This window comes from Dermacentor variabilis, unplaced genomic scaffold (genome assembly GCF_050947875.1).
Source record: "Dermacentor variabilis isolate Ectoservices unplaced genomic scaffold, ASM5094787v1 scaffold_12, whole genome shotgun sequence".
NCBI classification, from domain to species: Eukaryota; Metazoa; Arthropoda; class Arachnida; order Ixodida; family Ixodidae; genus Dermacentor; species Dermacentor variabilis.
In genome coordinates this window covers 32,184,006-32,200,725 of record NW_027460280.1, presented here as the reverse complement: position 1 = coordinate 32,200,725, position 16,720 = coordinate 32,184,006, and the positions used below count along the sequence as shown (strand labels likewise).

At 50.4% G+C, this 16,720-nt stretch overlaps 1 protein-coding gene across 10 annotated transcripts in view; it reads right to left on the bottom strand.

Annotated features, from left to right (window-relative positions):
• Window positions 1-16,720, bottom strand: part of Ae2 (anion exchange protein Ae2) — a 335,868-nt gene that overhangs the window by 83,293 nt on the left and 235,855 nt on the right. The window contains exon 1 of one of the 10 annotated variants that reach the window (XM_075676767.1): window positions 6,873-7,498. The exons of the other annotated variants lie outside the window; for them this stretch is intronic. The gene's annotated coding sequence lies outside the window, so the exon portion shown is untranslated. Of the gene's footprint in view, window positions 1-6,872; window positions 7,499-16,720 lie in introns of those variants that run through there. 10 annotated transcript variants of the gene reach the window in all.

Here is a 16,720-nt window from a genome sequence, read left to right as displayed (position 1 = left end):
GTGTTGTTAATCGCGCTTCAAGAAACTAGCACTAACAAAACTTCACTCGTAAGCCACATGTTTGCACTTTTATTACAGCAGTACCGTGCTCTCCAAATGCTCTCCAAATTAAGGCTCTTCCCATTGTTTTTTCTCATCTCCCTCTCGCCTTTGCGAATCCGCTCTCGACGAGTTCATGCCCGGCGCCGGTCCTTCGTCCCTCAGGCTCAACTGCCTGCGCGCTCCGTAGTTGCGATATAATAGTTCGGATGCACAATCACGATTAGCACTTCAATGCAGTCCATTATTGACAGAGCGGAACAGGCGTGCTACTGGGCGAGCTGGTGCTTGCATGTCAGGCGCGAATGAACGAACACACAAAAGAAAACCTCCTCTTCGAGACTGCCCCCTACAACGCGGGAGGCGACCTTTACAGTAAAACCATGCAAAACAGGTAGCGGGAAAAAAAATGGATCTCACGCACTGTGGGAATCGATGTAAGGGACGCTTTGTATGCTGTTTGCTTTGATTGACGTGGCAGAAATGTTAAACTTTACTTGAATTATGGGGCTTTACCTAATTCAATAATTGTTATAATCGTATGTATACACTGTATAAATATATTCGCGGTCTGCACCACGTTTCGCTGCGTAGCGAAGACGCTCCTGTTCCGCGCGACGCTTTTTTCGGGCCTGGGTGTCCTCGACGCTGAGTGCACGGTTTGGAGCCATTTTGCCGGCGCGTGTTTACGAGGTACTTCTGCATACGTGGCCAGCACGCTGTTGAGCCGCCCGCTCCAAGCGCTCGCTCCAGGCTATGTACGATTGCCATGTTTACACTATCATAGCCCAGCACGCGACTTCCACAGCCCAGCACCTTTTGTCGCATAGGGAAGCAAGCACAGCACGTGCCTTACGCACAAACTGAGAAACGCTGCCGCGGCGGCGCCGGCGGCATGGATTTGATGGGATGGGACGGACGGACGGACGGACGGACGGACGGATGGACGGATGGATGGATGGATGGATGGATGGATGGATGGATGGATGGATAGATGGACGGACGGACGGACGGACGGACTGCGCCACCAAGCTCTTATTATATTGCCTAATGTCCTACCAATGTTAATAAAGCAAAAAAAAGGAAAGGAAAAAAAGTCACGATGAATTCACATAATCAAACTTCGTGAACCCCTATTGGGAACTTTATTTTTTCCGTGCCTCGTTGTTTGTCGCTTGTCGACTTTCTTCCACCAATCTTCCAGTCGTCTCTAACCAGTCTCTATTGCGGACATGTTTACTTTCCCCCTGCTCTCGCTGAACCCAAGGGCTTCAAGGAGGTCAATGGTGCCTAAATCGACCGCTGGGATATCTTCACATTCTAATAAAACATGCTCCATCGTTTCCTTAGCTTTGCCGCAACAAGCACATACTTGTTTTTCCTTCTTATTCTCGCTTTGTAGGTGCGTGTTCTAAGCCATCCTGATCTCACTTCGAAAAGTAATGAGCTTCCTTTTCAGTTGTCATAAATTGTTTCTTTCCCGATTTCGTTTTTTCCTCTCAAGTAGTTACTCGCGGCAGGTTTCTTTTCCATTGCCGCCACCCATAAGATTGTTTCAGCCTCTCTGACTTTCCGGTTGACGTTTTTTTGTTGCTGTGTTGCTAACCCTACAGAGGCCGCATACTTGCTAGTAGGCTTCCTAGTTCTTTCCTCCACTGCGAATCAATGTTTTCCCTGTACAAATAAATACCTGAACACTCTCCCAGCCCATTTACTTTCTTTTATATTCCTTAGTCTTTCTTCATAATCAATTTTACTGCGAGCTTCCCTCACTTCAAAACTTGTCAAGCCCATATCACCCTGCACAGCTTCATTTGTAGTCTTCCCGTGAGCGCCCAATGCGAGGCGCCCCACTGACCTTTCGTTGCCATCGAGTCCTGATTATACCCCTGACTTCAAGCAAACAACCCCATTTCCAAAATCAAGTCCTGGAACCGGGCACGTACCCAGGGGGGGGGGGGGCGAAATCAGGCGGCATACCCCTCCCCCTCTTTCCTGCCCACGCCAGCACTCCTCACACATTCCTAAAGCGCCGCCAAATCAATGTTGAGACTTGACAGCTATTCAGCTGTCAACATTTTGCTGCCTTCTTCACTCCTTTTGAATGGCTGCAGTTATCGGCCCCTCTTGGGGTGTGAACGCCAGTCAGTTTTTTCATAGATTCGGTGCCTGCGCAATTAACTCGAGATGCGTTCAGTTGTCACCATCTATCAAGGGTCACGCGCATGGCTGTTGCTTCGTTAGTTCAACCTTCTTTGTTTAGACTGATCCAGGGACCAGAAAAGGGATTCGGTTCCTATTCAGCTGGTCTGTATGCTCGTGGAACGAGTTGAGGCCGGAGAAAACGCCATTTGGGTTTAATTTTCCCTTTCGCTTCGTTATTTCCTCGAGTGACGGCTCGCTGCGACGCTGGGGGATCCCCGGAACCATATACTTGCGATATGGGTTACATAAGGTGTAAAATAAGATAATGCGAAACAGCGTCCATCATCAAACCCTGCAATAACTCTTAAACCCATAATAAGCAATATGATTGTCACCTTTACCTCGTCTGGTTTCCCCCTAATTATACAGCACTTTTCGTGCAAAATTGGCAACTGGAAATAAGAGTCACAAGGAGTTGAGCAATTATGCGATCTACTAAGGGAGAGAGCCAAGGCAACAGCCAAACAGGAAGGAAAAGCTAAGATTAACAAATTTAACCGTTGTTTATGAAAATATTTATGGATCAATATCTCTTTGACGTAGTATAGTTCGTAGCAATTGCTACGAACGGGTGGATGTCTGATTTTCCCTTTATTCATCAATATCTCTTTATTTAAAAAGGAAGTGGAGAAAACGACGCCGGAATTGGAGAATAATTCTGTGTGTTCTGAATGACGCTTCTACAGTTATCAGTCGAATCGCCTGACGTAGTCACTTCTCTGCTGTGCTTATGTGGATGTTTTTCTAACCTTTCGCAGTGGGCGCAGTACTTCTAGAACCGCAGCGTCCTGAGCTCTACGCGGTTGTACGGGACTGGCGGCCACGCATCGTTGCGCAACTTTCCAAATAACAACACGAGTCTGTAGTGGCACTTGTTATAGCAGTAAACGAGGGATCCAAAAGAACTGTGATTGTTCCGCAAACATATATTTATGTATAATTATTCCAGAGCTAATAAAAAAAAACGCTGCTATAGACGGATACAACTTAAGTCTGCAGTGAAGCCCCGCCCACGCTTTCATAACCACCAGCCACTGTTCCTTCGCGAGGCTGCAAATAATTCGTAATTCAAACTTTTCCTGTTACCCAAATAAGGCGGTAACCCCAAAAATAAAATCATGAGCGCGTAATTTTATACGTTTTCCCGCGCCTATTACAGTGGAATGGCGAAAGCCTAATTCTTTAATTAACTGAAATAAAATGCTTGCTTCGCTGCAACTATTGTGAAGTTTCACTTCAGTTGGCTGTGAAGTTTCATGAGTAAAACAGGCTCAGCAGTGAAAAAGAGTGAAATGCACAGACTCCATACACTTTCGCCATGTCTGGTGCGCAAGTCAATTTGATGTGGTTTCTTGTTTGCCAAGTAAAGGAGAGGTGTATCTAGCAGGCCTACCTATCTAGTAACGTTGGGCCTACCTGTGAGACACACCTTATTTCATTTCTCTTTTGCGGATTTACGCGCATTTATGGCGAATGGTGGGCGTTATTCATACCTGTACTAGTAAAGTACCGCCCCCCCCCCCCCCCTCTTTTGCATTTTGGGTTCCGCGACCTCGTGCTTAGCTGTCCAACACCGTAGCCACTAAGCAACCACCGCAGGTCGCGAAGTATTTGTCACAACATAGGAAGCATGCTTACAACGTAGAACTCAAAGTTAGTTAACAAATAATTATTTTATGCCACTTAAGCGAGCAAATACGGCCGTGGACGTCTCTGAACTGTCAATTGTCGCTTCATTACTTGGAGCGTGCCTTGCACCTCACAATTGTAGAGGTTTTGGCGAATTGGCAGGTAAGTGCTTTTTTTCTCCGTTGACAAAGTGCCTCGCGCATATTCTGGTATTGTCGTTCGGGCTTGAATGTGAGAGGGCATTACTGCTGAAGCATCACAGAGAGCAATCAGCTGAGACTAAACAACGTGAAGACTGAACAAATATGCGCTAGCGCAAGAGAGAGAAATACTAATTTCTGAATACCTGACGTGTGCTGCAGTGTGCTCCAACCTTAGTTCTGTTGTTCTAAGCGCGAGAAAATATCAGCACGAATGAGCTCGGTTCCAGAATTCGCGTCTGGATCTTGGCGCAGGAACAAACACAGCATGTACAAAGCTCTAACACGGAGCGCTTACGAAGCTAGATTTGACACGTAACAACCACTGCGCGTTTGTTTTGGGGTACGACGAGCTAAACAACTACCTAAACAATTTACAAGAGCGGGAATCAGTTCACGCGTTTTTATGCAGCTGACGCTTTAATTGTGTGTTTTTACGGATACCGCTGCTGGTTTTTTTGTTTGTTTGTTTTTGCAACAACGTTCGTTTAACAGAAATTCGCAAGACCGACACGAACCGCGTCGATACACTTCAGCCGTCGATTTGCTTCCCCCGGTTTTGAAGGGAAGCGGTACAATTTGATACTGACATCCCCTTCGCAGTTGCGACAATCCTTAACGCAAAAGTATCTGCGCTTGTGTGTGATACCCGCCGTGGTTGCTCAGTGGCTATGGTGTTGGGCTGCTGAGCACGAGGTCGCGGGATCAAATCCCGGCCACGGCGGCCGCATTTCGATGGGGGCGAAATGCGAAAACACCCGTGTACTTAGATTTAGGTGCACGTTAAAGAACCCCAGGTGGTCGAAATTTCCGGAGTCCTTCACTACGGCGTGCCTCATAATCAGAAAGTGGTTTTGGCACGTAAAACCCCATAATATAATATATCTGCGCTTGTGCTTTTTGTTCACACTTATCACGAAGGAGCTGCCAAGAGGCCCCGATGAATCCATTGGAAAATTGGAAAAGCAGGCTTTCAGGCGGATCTGAGCGCACCATGGACAATGGTGAAATGACGGTGAGGGCCTACCCGCGGGTGCTCACCGCCGCTGCTAGGTGGCGCCGTTGGGTGGCGCGCCATGTACAGGCAAACTTCATTGCAGGGTGCCCATATGGATGGATGGATGGAAGGTACGAGCGTCCCCTTTGAAACGGGGCGATGGCAGTTGCCACCATGCTCAGATTTTTATTTTGCCTTTTATTTTTATCTGTGTTGTGTGTTATTGAATTTCTCGATTTTCTTTAAATACGTCTTCCTACCCTTTTAACCTTATGTCACCTCTCTGCTTTTGTGCCACCAATATATGCGCGCAGGCTAGCGCCATCTAGTGGCGTTGCAAGAAATCCAGCGGCGCGTCCGAGCGAGACCACAGCAACAGCAGCAGCGCCCAGAAAGTCGGGAGATGAGGCAAAAAAAGCTTCGGTTTTTTTTTTTTTTTAGGAGATATTCGTGTTAGAATATGTCAAGCAGTGCACAGCCTCGATTGTTGTGTTCAGTTGAACCCATGCCTCGATGTAAAGGCAGAATTGAAGACGTGGGGTTCCTCATTGACCTTTAGTTTCTCTCAACGAGCGCATCAAGGTCGTATGGGTGGTTCAGGAAGGATGCCTCGTTTCGTTCGCAACGCCTGTTGATACTAACTGCTCGCCAGAAATGCAAATAGGCAACAAACGTCGAAGCAGCACTGCTACGGCAAGGGTGGCATAGGACAACGGAAGATAGCGAAGAATATTCAATGAGCCCAATCGCGTCGCAATCCTGCCCGCACAGTGTCCGTCCAAAGTATACAGGCCATGCGCTGCGCGTCGCCGATACGATGTCGCCGGATTGTGCAGCATGCAGTACTTCTTGTGCTATAATGCGCTGAGCAGAGTTGTTACTCTCGAGGCCTTCAGAGCACAAGGAAAGCCACATGCTCCGATAACGCGCACTATAGCTGTGCACTTTAAGTCACAAATATTGAGAAACAAAAGACGCCAGCAGCGGTCACGCAGGGACATCAACATGGAATATTTCGCGGATATCGGTCACATCTGACAAGCATTACTGCCGCGTTGACACCAATAGTCTCATAGACCTTATACACCGCCTCGCAGTCGCCTGGACGGTGGAAACAGCAAAGACTCTATACATACGTGCTGCATATGTCAAGTGAGACAGTTAAAACAGCGAGGACTATAAAGTCAAGCTTAAGCATTGCGAAGCTCCCGACTTCCTCAGTCGTATATCTAAACTTAATTTAGATGGCAGAAATGGTCCTTCGTAGCAATGTGACCTTCCGCTTACTACTCAACGTGACCGATACCACGGCGAGTGCCAATAGTGAAGCACCCAAACAATTTCATTTCTTAAGTTACTTGGTATTACTATAAACAGACAGGTAACCTATTCTTGCAATTACGTAAGCGGAAGAGCACATCAAGCATGCATACTGCGCCCGCCCAGCATTCTAGCGCGTTGAGTGACATACGAAGCAGGACACAAATCACGCTTGCGAGCGCTGATTCGAGGCACGCAGTGCCGGTCGTGAAACTTGCTCATGTGCGCGCAGCGAAATTTGATAAAAGCGAATCGTGCGGCGCTATAGCTGCGCGCTTCCCATAACGTCAGCGAAGCAAGAACACCAGCGTAATCAGACTAACGCAGCAAAATGCGTGACTCCGTATTAGCGACATCAGCGCGGCTCAAGGCCGCGCGCCGACACACAGGTCGACGGCGGCGCAAAACAAACGCCGCGCAGCGCACAAATCAACGGCTGTCACCAGTGTACATACGCGCGCATAAAGAAACGTATATATCACCCCAGCTGTGATTCATGGCCGCGTCTTGGGGAGCGTTCCCACGCACACGGTAGCAGCGACGACGGACTCCCTTCCCGAGTCTCTGTGCGGCCGGCAGAAAGTGCGCACAAGGCGAGCGATCAGCGCCGGAAGATCGCCGCGACACCTGCAGCTGCCGACGCGCCTTTGTCGAAGACGCTTATGGATGGCCTCTGCCAGGGGCGGCTGTACTGCGCCGGCCGTGAAAGATTTGCGCGGCACTGTCCATCGCCCGGCTGGGCGATACACTGTTGCAGCCCAGCTCGCACACAGCTGCGAGGGCCGGCCACCGCCGGCTGCATGCGTCGCGCGCCTTCTCCATGGAATGCTCGCAACAGGTGCAAGGCCCGGAAGGCAGTCGCACATAGTGATTCTTGACGAACAGCCAGCCAGACGTGCGGAGGCCAACGCTCTCACCAAAGACTCTGAATCGACTACGTCTCGGTGGCGGGTCAAGAAGATTTGATACCCCACCCGTTTTATAGAACAGCCCAACCGAAACGAGGGCGAGCGTCACTGCTTCATGAACCTTGCGTGAGTAAAGCTGTAAATCGACCCAACCTGAAACTACTTTCAAAAATTGATCGACCGGATGAAAACTTCCGTACACGGCGGCACTATGAAGTCATGAGGAGGCGATGAATAAAAAGAAAAAAAGAAAGAGAGAAAAGCTTTATTCGGAGTCCTCCCGGCACTCGTCCGCAAGCACTTCAGAAAGAAAAAGAAAGGAAGCAAAATATTTGTTGCAGATAAGCGAATGGCCAAACCCTTGAAGAAAGATATTTGGTAGGAATTGTTCGCTTGATGGCGTATAATTTGTTGCAGCAGCGTTTTTTCCGTAGCAAACGAAGCCGCTAACCAGTACATCTGTGGAGGTATACCCCGTGCTTAATGCTAACGAGCTCCAATTGGTTCGCGTTCAGCGTACAAGGAACGTGGCCCGCAACTTTGTTGCGTGAGCGCACGGCGCCCCTTGCGCCTTCAATACCGATCGCGAAAACGGGCGAAGGAGCCAAAGATTAAACGAGAAAAACGGGAGGAGAAGGGGCCTCGCGGCCCAGTGGCAGGCATTGTACTGTCAGTCCCTTCGGTGCAAATTCTGGAGTCGTGCCAGTTACGTATAGCACGCTACGCTCAACACTTCTCCAGCGCACAATATACTCGCGATCCGCCCTTCTCCGATCAGAGAGTTCCAATCAGTCGGCCGAAGTGAACGGACGTGTCGTCGGCGCGCTCCGCAACCACCGAGACCTTCACCGACCGCCCTTGACCGCCCTTGCCCGGGCCGCTTTCGCCGGGAGTCGTATGGGAAGCGGCTTTCTCGCCGTTTCCCACCGACCGGGGGAGGCCGCCAGGGGGCCAGCGAGTGCGAACGAGCTTCGCATCGGCTCTGTACAAACACGGCGATTTCGTTCGGATTTCCACCCACGCAGTGCCCATCTTTTCACTACACAGTTCGTCAAGTATGGAGGCCCAAGTGATCGGAGAGACCATCGACCCAAAGGACTATGATCCCAGGGACTGGAATCATATCCTGAGCCTACCCACCCGTCAGAAAGGAACACCGAAAATCCAGGACCAGGCGAACGCCGCCACCGGCTCGCGACCTGCGGATTCCGTACACCAAGCGTCCCAGCTGCGCGCGACGCGTCTCGCGGCGCAAAGGTCGCAACGCCAGCCGCGTTTGCCTGAGGATACCTACAAGATAGTGTTTCGTTCAACCGGGGGACTTGCCCTAACCGACCTTCAACCGCGCCAGCTTCGCCTGGCCCTGCTAACTGCAGCCAAGGACCTCCAAGCACCAGACGCCACCAGCTTGCTTATCCACCCCCTCAACAATACCTGCACGATGAGTACCCCGCATAAAGCCGACGCGCTACGCCTGGTCGCCATCCAGCAACTCTCCATCCGAACCCAAGTCTACGCCGTCACCGCCTACATCGCACCCCCGGATGGTGCAGCAAGAGGAGTAATTACTAACGCCTACTGGGAAGAAACCCCAGCACAGATTCTGGACGACCTCATCACGGGCAACCCTAGCATCCCCATCATTGATGCACGCCGCATGGGACAGACCCGTTCGATCCTTATCACCTTCCGGACGGGTCCGGTGCCCCGAACCATCTCCTACGGAGGCGGGCTCCACAGCTGCAGTCTGTACAGAGGACACCTGGACGCTTGCACAAACTGTAGAAAACCAGGGCATCGCGCGGATGTGTGTACCCTTCAGCGTACGCACAACTGTTCAAGATGCGGTATCCCGCACCCCCGAGAGGACACCCCGACATGCACCCCAGCCTGCATACTCTGTGGAGGCGCCCACATGACCGGTACTAAAAGCTGCAAAGCGAGGGGACGCCGCTCACCGCCCGCGTCACGACAACAGCACATCTCCCGCACACCGGAACGAGACGCGGAGCGCTCTAGCGTCCGTCGCTCCAGCACGTCTCGCTCATCGTCTCGTCGCCGCCAGGACCAACAGCCTCCACAGCTTTCCTGGGCGGACAGAGTAGCAGACAAAAGACTGAACGTTCCCAGCAAGGCTTCAATCCCCCCGCCCACACAGGAGGACCCCCGTGACAGGGAGCTCCAGGCCCTGCGAGAGGAGGTGAGTCGTCTTAGCTCTCTCATCAAGACTCCCACCTGTACCCCTGTACCGCTTCCGCCAATCGTCCCTGCCACCCAACCCACGCCGCTACCCCAAACACCCAGTGAAAACATGGAACAATCTGACTCCCAAACCGCCACCTCACCCCCACCCAAGAAAAAACGCACAACAGAGCACCCACCCGTCACCCAGACCGACCTTCAATCTCTAGAGGCCCGCATGGACGCTAAACTCGCCGAAATGGACGCGCGTCTAGAGGCAAAATTCACTCAGCTCACCGACCACCTATCTCAACGCTTTGAACAACAAATTGAAGCGGCATTTACGCGCATGGTACACACCCTTGAGATGGGCCTTGCACGGTACGACACCCGCCTCCAAACAATCGAGCAGGCTCTTCCCTCGCTGCAGCTGCCCAATCGCCCCTATCAATCCCGCCCACCTACCCCACAGAACTCCCTACCCAACCCACCTATACTCACCCCACCCAAGCTACAGTATGGCGGGGCTACCACCTAATTCTTTATCAATTCTGCAATGGAACTGCCGCCGCTTCCGGGGCAAGCGCGCACCCCTCCAACTCCTCCTCCCAACACTTCCCACACCGCACATCCTCCTCCTTCAGGACACACATGCCCCTGCCACACTTCCCAGTTACACATCCGCGCACTCGGACGCAACGAATACACCCAGGGCTTCCACACTCATACATCGCTCCATTACACACCAAACGCATCAGATCACCTCAGAGACGCCCTGCGTGATCACAGAAATCATACAACATACACACTCCACACCATCTATTTTTATTGCAAACATATACCACCCACCGTCTCATCCGATGGCTTCATTGGAAACGCTACTGCGAGATCTCCATCGTATTGCAGGCAAGCATCCATTGATAATCGGAGGGGACTTCAACAGTCAGCATACTGACTGGGGCTACCGCACCACCACGGCACGAGGACGGCGACTCTGGTCCTTGGTACAAGAGCTCCGCCTCACAATACACAACAACTTTAACACCCCCACGAGAATTGGCAACAGTGTCAGCGCGGACACCAGCCCGGACTTGACACTGAGCCGCAACGTTGCGGGTATTACGTGGAAGGCAACATATCACACATTAGGGAGCGATCATTACATCCTCTACGTTACAGTACCCTACAAACAAAGAACGACCCCTCACCTAACACACAAACTCACAAACTGGGATGCAGTCCGCGCCGCACGGGCGGCCCTTCCTGACGCTTCCATTACAAACATCGACCAGTGGGTGGCATCACTCATGAACGATGTCTCCGCACACACTCGAACCCTTGACACCACACCAGATACGCCCACCCTCGACACTCACCTGGCGCACCTATGGGAGGCCCATCATAGCATCCTAGAGCGCTGGAAAGGGCAAAAGCTCAACCGGACCCTTAAAAAGCGGCTAGCTGCACTGCAAACAAAAATTACTGAACACTCTGAGGAGCTCTGCCGATCCAACTGGGGACAGATTTGCGATAGTATGGCTGGCAATCTGTCCTCCAAGCGCAGTTGGCAACTCCTCCGTCACTTAATTGACCCCACGCAATCTAAAACAGCCACACAACATCACGTCACACGCCTTATACACAAGACCAACCTTTCTCCCGACGCACTCATCGACATACTTAGGAACACACACACAACTCCCGGTACCTCAAACCCCCTGCCCCCCTATGCAGGCACGCCGAATGCCAATCTCGACGCGGAGATTACGGAAGCAGAAGTCAGAGCGGCCCTCCTAACTCTCCGCTCTAATTCCACTCCAGGAGTTGACCGTATCTCCAATAGCATGCTCCGCAATTTGGACGATCGGTCGATTGCCCAGCTCACGGAGTACTTCAACACATGCTGGCAGGAGGGCACCCTTCCGCAATCCTGGCGTCACGCCAAAATCTTATTCATACCCAAGCCCCACAAACCCCTTACACCTGCAAATCTTCGCCCCATCTCCCTAACCTCATGCCTGGGCAAGCTTTTGGAGCATGTCGCACTCGCCCGACTCACACAACACATGGCGGAGCACGACCTCTACCCGCACAGCATGGTGGGCTTCCGTCCCCACCTGTCGGCACAGGACGCCATGCTCCAGTTCACACAGGATATTTTCGACCCCCTCATACCGGGCCACACAAAAGCCGTCCTCGCCTTGGATCTTTCCAAGGCCTTTGATCGCCTAGACCATCGAGCGATAATGGCGGCGCTCTCCCCCTTGAACATAGGTGAACGTATGTACACCTATATTCAAGCATTCCTTACTAACCGCACAGCCGAAATTCACTTCGGTCCCCACACATCCCGCCCATACACCCTTAGTGGGATTGGCACCCCCCAGGGATCTGTCCTCTCACCTTTTCTCTTCAATGTCACTCTCATTCCCCTTGCCCGCAAACTACAAAACATCCCTCACCTTCGGCACACACTCTATGCTGATGATATCACTCTATGGACTACCCATGGCAGTGATGGAGACATAGAGAACACTCTGCAGTCGGCAGCTACCCTCACCCAAACACATGCACGGAGTATCGGACTCTCATGCTCTCCGGAGAAGTCGGAACTCCTCATACTTCGCCCCACAACCCGAAACTGCCCCACCACCCCTATAACCGTGACACTGGAAAACCGGTACATCCCTGAGGTACACACTCTCCGGGTACTGGGCCTCCACATCCAAAATGACGGGAAAAACACTCTCACCATCCACAAACTCAAGCGGACGGTGGTGTCGATATCCCACCTAATCCGCCGAGTTTCTGCACGCCACCGGGGTATGAGGGAGCATGACTTATGTCGTCTCATTCATGCCTTCGTCCTTAGCCGCTTTCTCTTCACGCTCCCCTACCTTAAACTCCAGGGCAGAGAAATCTCCACCCTGGATGCCATGATCCGAACAGCATTTAAGACAGCACTACACCTACCCCTAAATACCTCCACCGAGAAACTCCTTCAGCTAGGCCTACATAACACGATAGGTGAGCTTATTGAGGCCCACAGACAGACACAATACATACGGCTCGCGAGAACCACCACCGGCAGACACATACTACACACCCTCGGTATCAGGATACCAGCCACGGATCCCACACAGCTCCAGGTGCCCCACCACATTCACCGCGAACTTCTCATTAAACCTCTCCCTAAAAACATGCACCCCACCTACCATGAACCCCGCCGCAGAGCTCGCGCACGGGCGCTCCACAAACACTATGGCACGGAACCGGATGCTGTGTGGGTGGATGCCGCATGCACAGGTGAGGACGCGGTTGTTGCCATCACGAACCCCTCCCTACAACCGATTACCACCCTTCACATATCCCCAACTGCCACTTCGGAGGAGGCTGAAGAGGCTGCCATTGCCCTAGCTATTACGCGCACGGAGGCCCGGTATATATTATCAGACTCTAAAACTGCGATACTAAATTTTGCTCGCGGGAGAGTTCACGTCCCTGCATTTCGCATACTGAAATCTCTCGCTGCATACCCGCCCCGCCACATGGAGCTCATATGGGTGCCTGCCCACTCTGGGAATCCTGGAAACGAGGCTGTCAACGCTTTAGCCCGAGGTTTTCTCAACCGGGCAGCGGCGGCCTCCGATCCAGGGTTCTCACGGGAGCGCATGCATTCATTCACTGAATTGACGCAAGCCTGCAAAACTGAGCGTCGGCTCTACCCCCCACCCCATCCCTCCCTCGACAATTATCACCAGACACTTTGGAGGCGGCTCCAAACACGCACCTTACCCTCCCCTTATATACGCTCGCGCTATCACCACGTCCACACCGACCCCTCCTGTACCCTCTGCCACCACCCCAAAGCCACTCTCGATCACATTCTTTTCCTCTGCCCGGCGGATCCTCCCCCGCGGGGCCTGGAGCACCTTACTACTTGGGAGGCTTGGGAGACCCTACTGCGCTCCGAGGACCCGGCCAAGCAAGCCATCGCCACAGGCCGGGCTGCCAGCGTCATGACCCTCCGGGACATGAACGTTTGAGTGCAGTGGGGCCGTGCGGGGGCCCAAGGACCTGCGTGTCCGCAACTCCCCTGTGTGCAAATAAAGTTATCACCACCACCACCGATCAGACTTAGTCAGGCCATGTGTGCAGGAAAGCAACAGTGCCAAGCGTTATATTGGTGCGAAATGTGAGCACGAACAGAGCACCGGTGATAGCAAAATCATTTACAAAAAAATCACGTACATGCAGAAAAAAAAGGTACGTCTCTGCATTTTTGCAGGCTTTCTTCCATGCGCAGAGAGAGAAAAAAACAGCGTAAAAGGCAGCTTCACGCATATACGCGAGCCTTATATGTTTCAAGAGGCGTCATAAATATTTTATTCTCACGTTTAACCGTAAACTGAATTGGCAAAAAATCTGGCTTACTAGCTATTATAATTAATTAATTAATTAATTGGTTAATTATGCGAAGCACAATAGACAGCGGCGTCTTCTCCAAACGGCTCTTAAACAGAGAGTTGGTTTCATCTATATAGATGAATGACGATGATGACCTCAAAGACATGTGGCGCATAACTGACTAAGGAAGGCTGAAACTGCGTTATTGCGATAGATTTTCAAAGCTCAACAAATAAAATAGAGAAGAAAATAAAATAGAGTGCGCTCAGACGCGGAACTTGTTTGTATGAATTAAACGAAAAAAAGAAAGAAACCTACCAAATTGAGGTACAAAAAGAAACGAATAAAATAATTTTAACAATTTAGTCGGTGGATGTTTTGAAGCCAGTTTTGTATAGCCATTGTCTTATGGTATTACACGACAAGCGCAGCTCCACTCCTTTATGATGTCAATTACTCTCTGTTTTCTCACTAATTGTCACTGACGCTCGCGTTTCCTTCTTTTCTTTTTCCCCCACTGCTGGTTTGCGTTAGCATTAGGAGTGTCGAGGTGGGCGAAAGCATGTGTATATATATACTAGCGCAAATGACGATCTGTTCCGGACCACTATCAGTTACACTTCGCTCCTCGAAGAAGCAGGACGTATGTCAATTGAGCTCCTGAACACAATTTGCAATTTGGTGAATACGGTTCAAATCACAGATACCCGCCGCGGATGCTTAGTGGCTATGGTGATGGGCTGCTAAGCGCGAGGTCGCGTTATCGAACCCCGCAACCACGGCCGCATTTCGATGGAGGCAAAATGCGAAAACACCGGTGTACTTAGATTTAGGTGCACGTTAGAGAACCCCAGGTGGTCGAAATTTCCGGAGCCCCCCACTACGGCGTGCCTCATAATCAGATCGTAGTTTTGGCGCGTAAAACCGCATAATTTTTTTTTTAAACCATGGATCCAGGACCTCTATGAAGTGCGACGTAATGATAACGCATTCCCACGGTCGATTCAAATGAATTGCGAAGCTTCAGGTGAGAAGCGGTCCAGAACCAATTGTCACTGACATCAGCAAGGGCTGTTATGGGAGCAGTGATCGAAACACGGCTAGGTGAGGAGGGAACAAACATCACCAAAGAAAAAAACGGTTTTTATTAAAAACAAGACAACTAGATTTCATTCAACGAAAATAAAATTCGTAATTAATTTTATAAACACGTTGTGATGAAAAAATACAACTCTCTATTAACAATAAATGCCACTTTTTCAGCGCCCGCTAAAAAATAAGAGAGGGAGGGAAAACAAGAGGTGAAAGGCAGACAGGTTAACGAGATTGAGTGTCCGGTTGGCCACTCTGCACAGGCGGTTGGGGTAAGGGGCAGAAAAGATAAAAAAACAGCAGAATATTTAAGAAAAAATTCACGCAGAAACTCCTCTGCGAGTTGTTTAAGTATGCGTGAGCATCGTGCCACTCGCTCATCTCCATGCAGCCAGGTGTCATTATCAATGTTATGAAACGTGATCCGACCAGTACAAAGCTTATCAACCCTTATCAGTTTTATCAACCTTATCGGACTAGAGCCGACCCTTATCAACCTTATAGGGCATGATACGACCCCTATCACCTCTTATGAAACACTCATTTCATTTCATTTATTTTTCCCTTAAAGGCCCGAAGGCATTACATAAAGGGGGAGCAAAATCAAGGCCAAAGAGAAAGAATAAATTGACAAAAGAGAACAATAACAAAAAAAGAGTATGTAACAGTTAAATGTTCTTGTCACGCGTATACAATGCAAAGTAAAATTCACGGGACTGAAACACGAGAGAAAAATGCACTCTTATCGGTCCTTATCAACCTCATCGGACTTGATCCGTCCCTTATCAACCGTTATCAGTGCTTATTAACATTATCAGAATTGATGCGACCTTTATAAGCCCTTATCGCTATTCAGCCCCTTATCCATCAGCGTCGAGCCACAATCAGCCGTGACCCATATAACACCTCATCACTTCTTATCAAGTCACTGTTGCGCGACGTGAAGCGCATGAGCCCTCACAGATCGATGGCATTTTGGACGCCCCAACGGAAGGCACATACCGCGGCCACCGAAAAGCAACGGGAACGTGGCGTGTTTGGCATTAAATTTCCCCAAAATCGGAAATTTTCGTGGCGTCTAAAATGCACCAAGTAGGCTCCACATGTGGTTCTAGAAGTGGATTTTATTCCACCATCACCAAATATTTCAACAACGCCTTCGTAGAAGCAATGTTTTATACATTATATTCTTTACAGTGATTCGTCTTACGTGGAGGACAGGTTTCCTCGTTGGGTAGAGCATATAAATGGTTACGCATTTAAAAAAAAAAAAAAAAAAGAACGCAGCAGTTCGCGCGTTCCAAAGTTTTTCCGTGAGTCCTGATTCCTTTAAAAAGCACACTAGCACACTTAAAGTAGTTCGGGCCGACGTCGGCTGGGACCAGGGTCCAAGAATTCTGGCTTCCATAAGGGGACGGCTGTCAATCTTGTCGAGCGTGGCGCTAAGGACTTTGTGCATTGAAACGACAGCAATCACGAAGAAGGGGGCGTTCGCTCCGCTATCAATTGAAATGCATTGCATCTCTTGTGTAGTGTGCAGAAAGGCGCGCTCGTAAAGCCGAACTGCTACAATACGCCCCCCGCACATGTTGGGTTGTTTGCTTGTCAACGTTTGTCTTGATTATGGTGGCGTTGTGTTTAAAACCATGGGGTTTTACGTGCCAAAACCACGATCTGATTATGACACACGCCGTAGTGGGGAACTGCAGAAATCTGGACCACCTGGGGTTCTTTAACGTGCA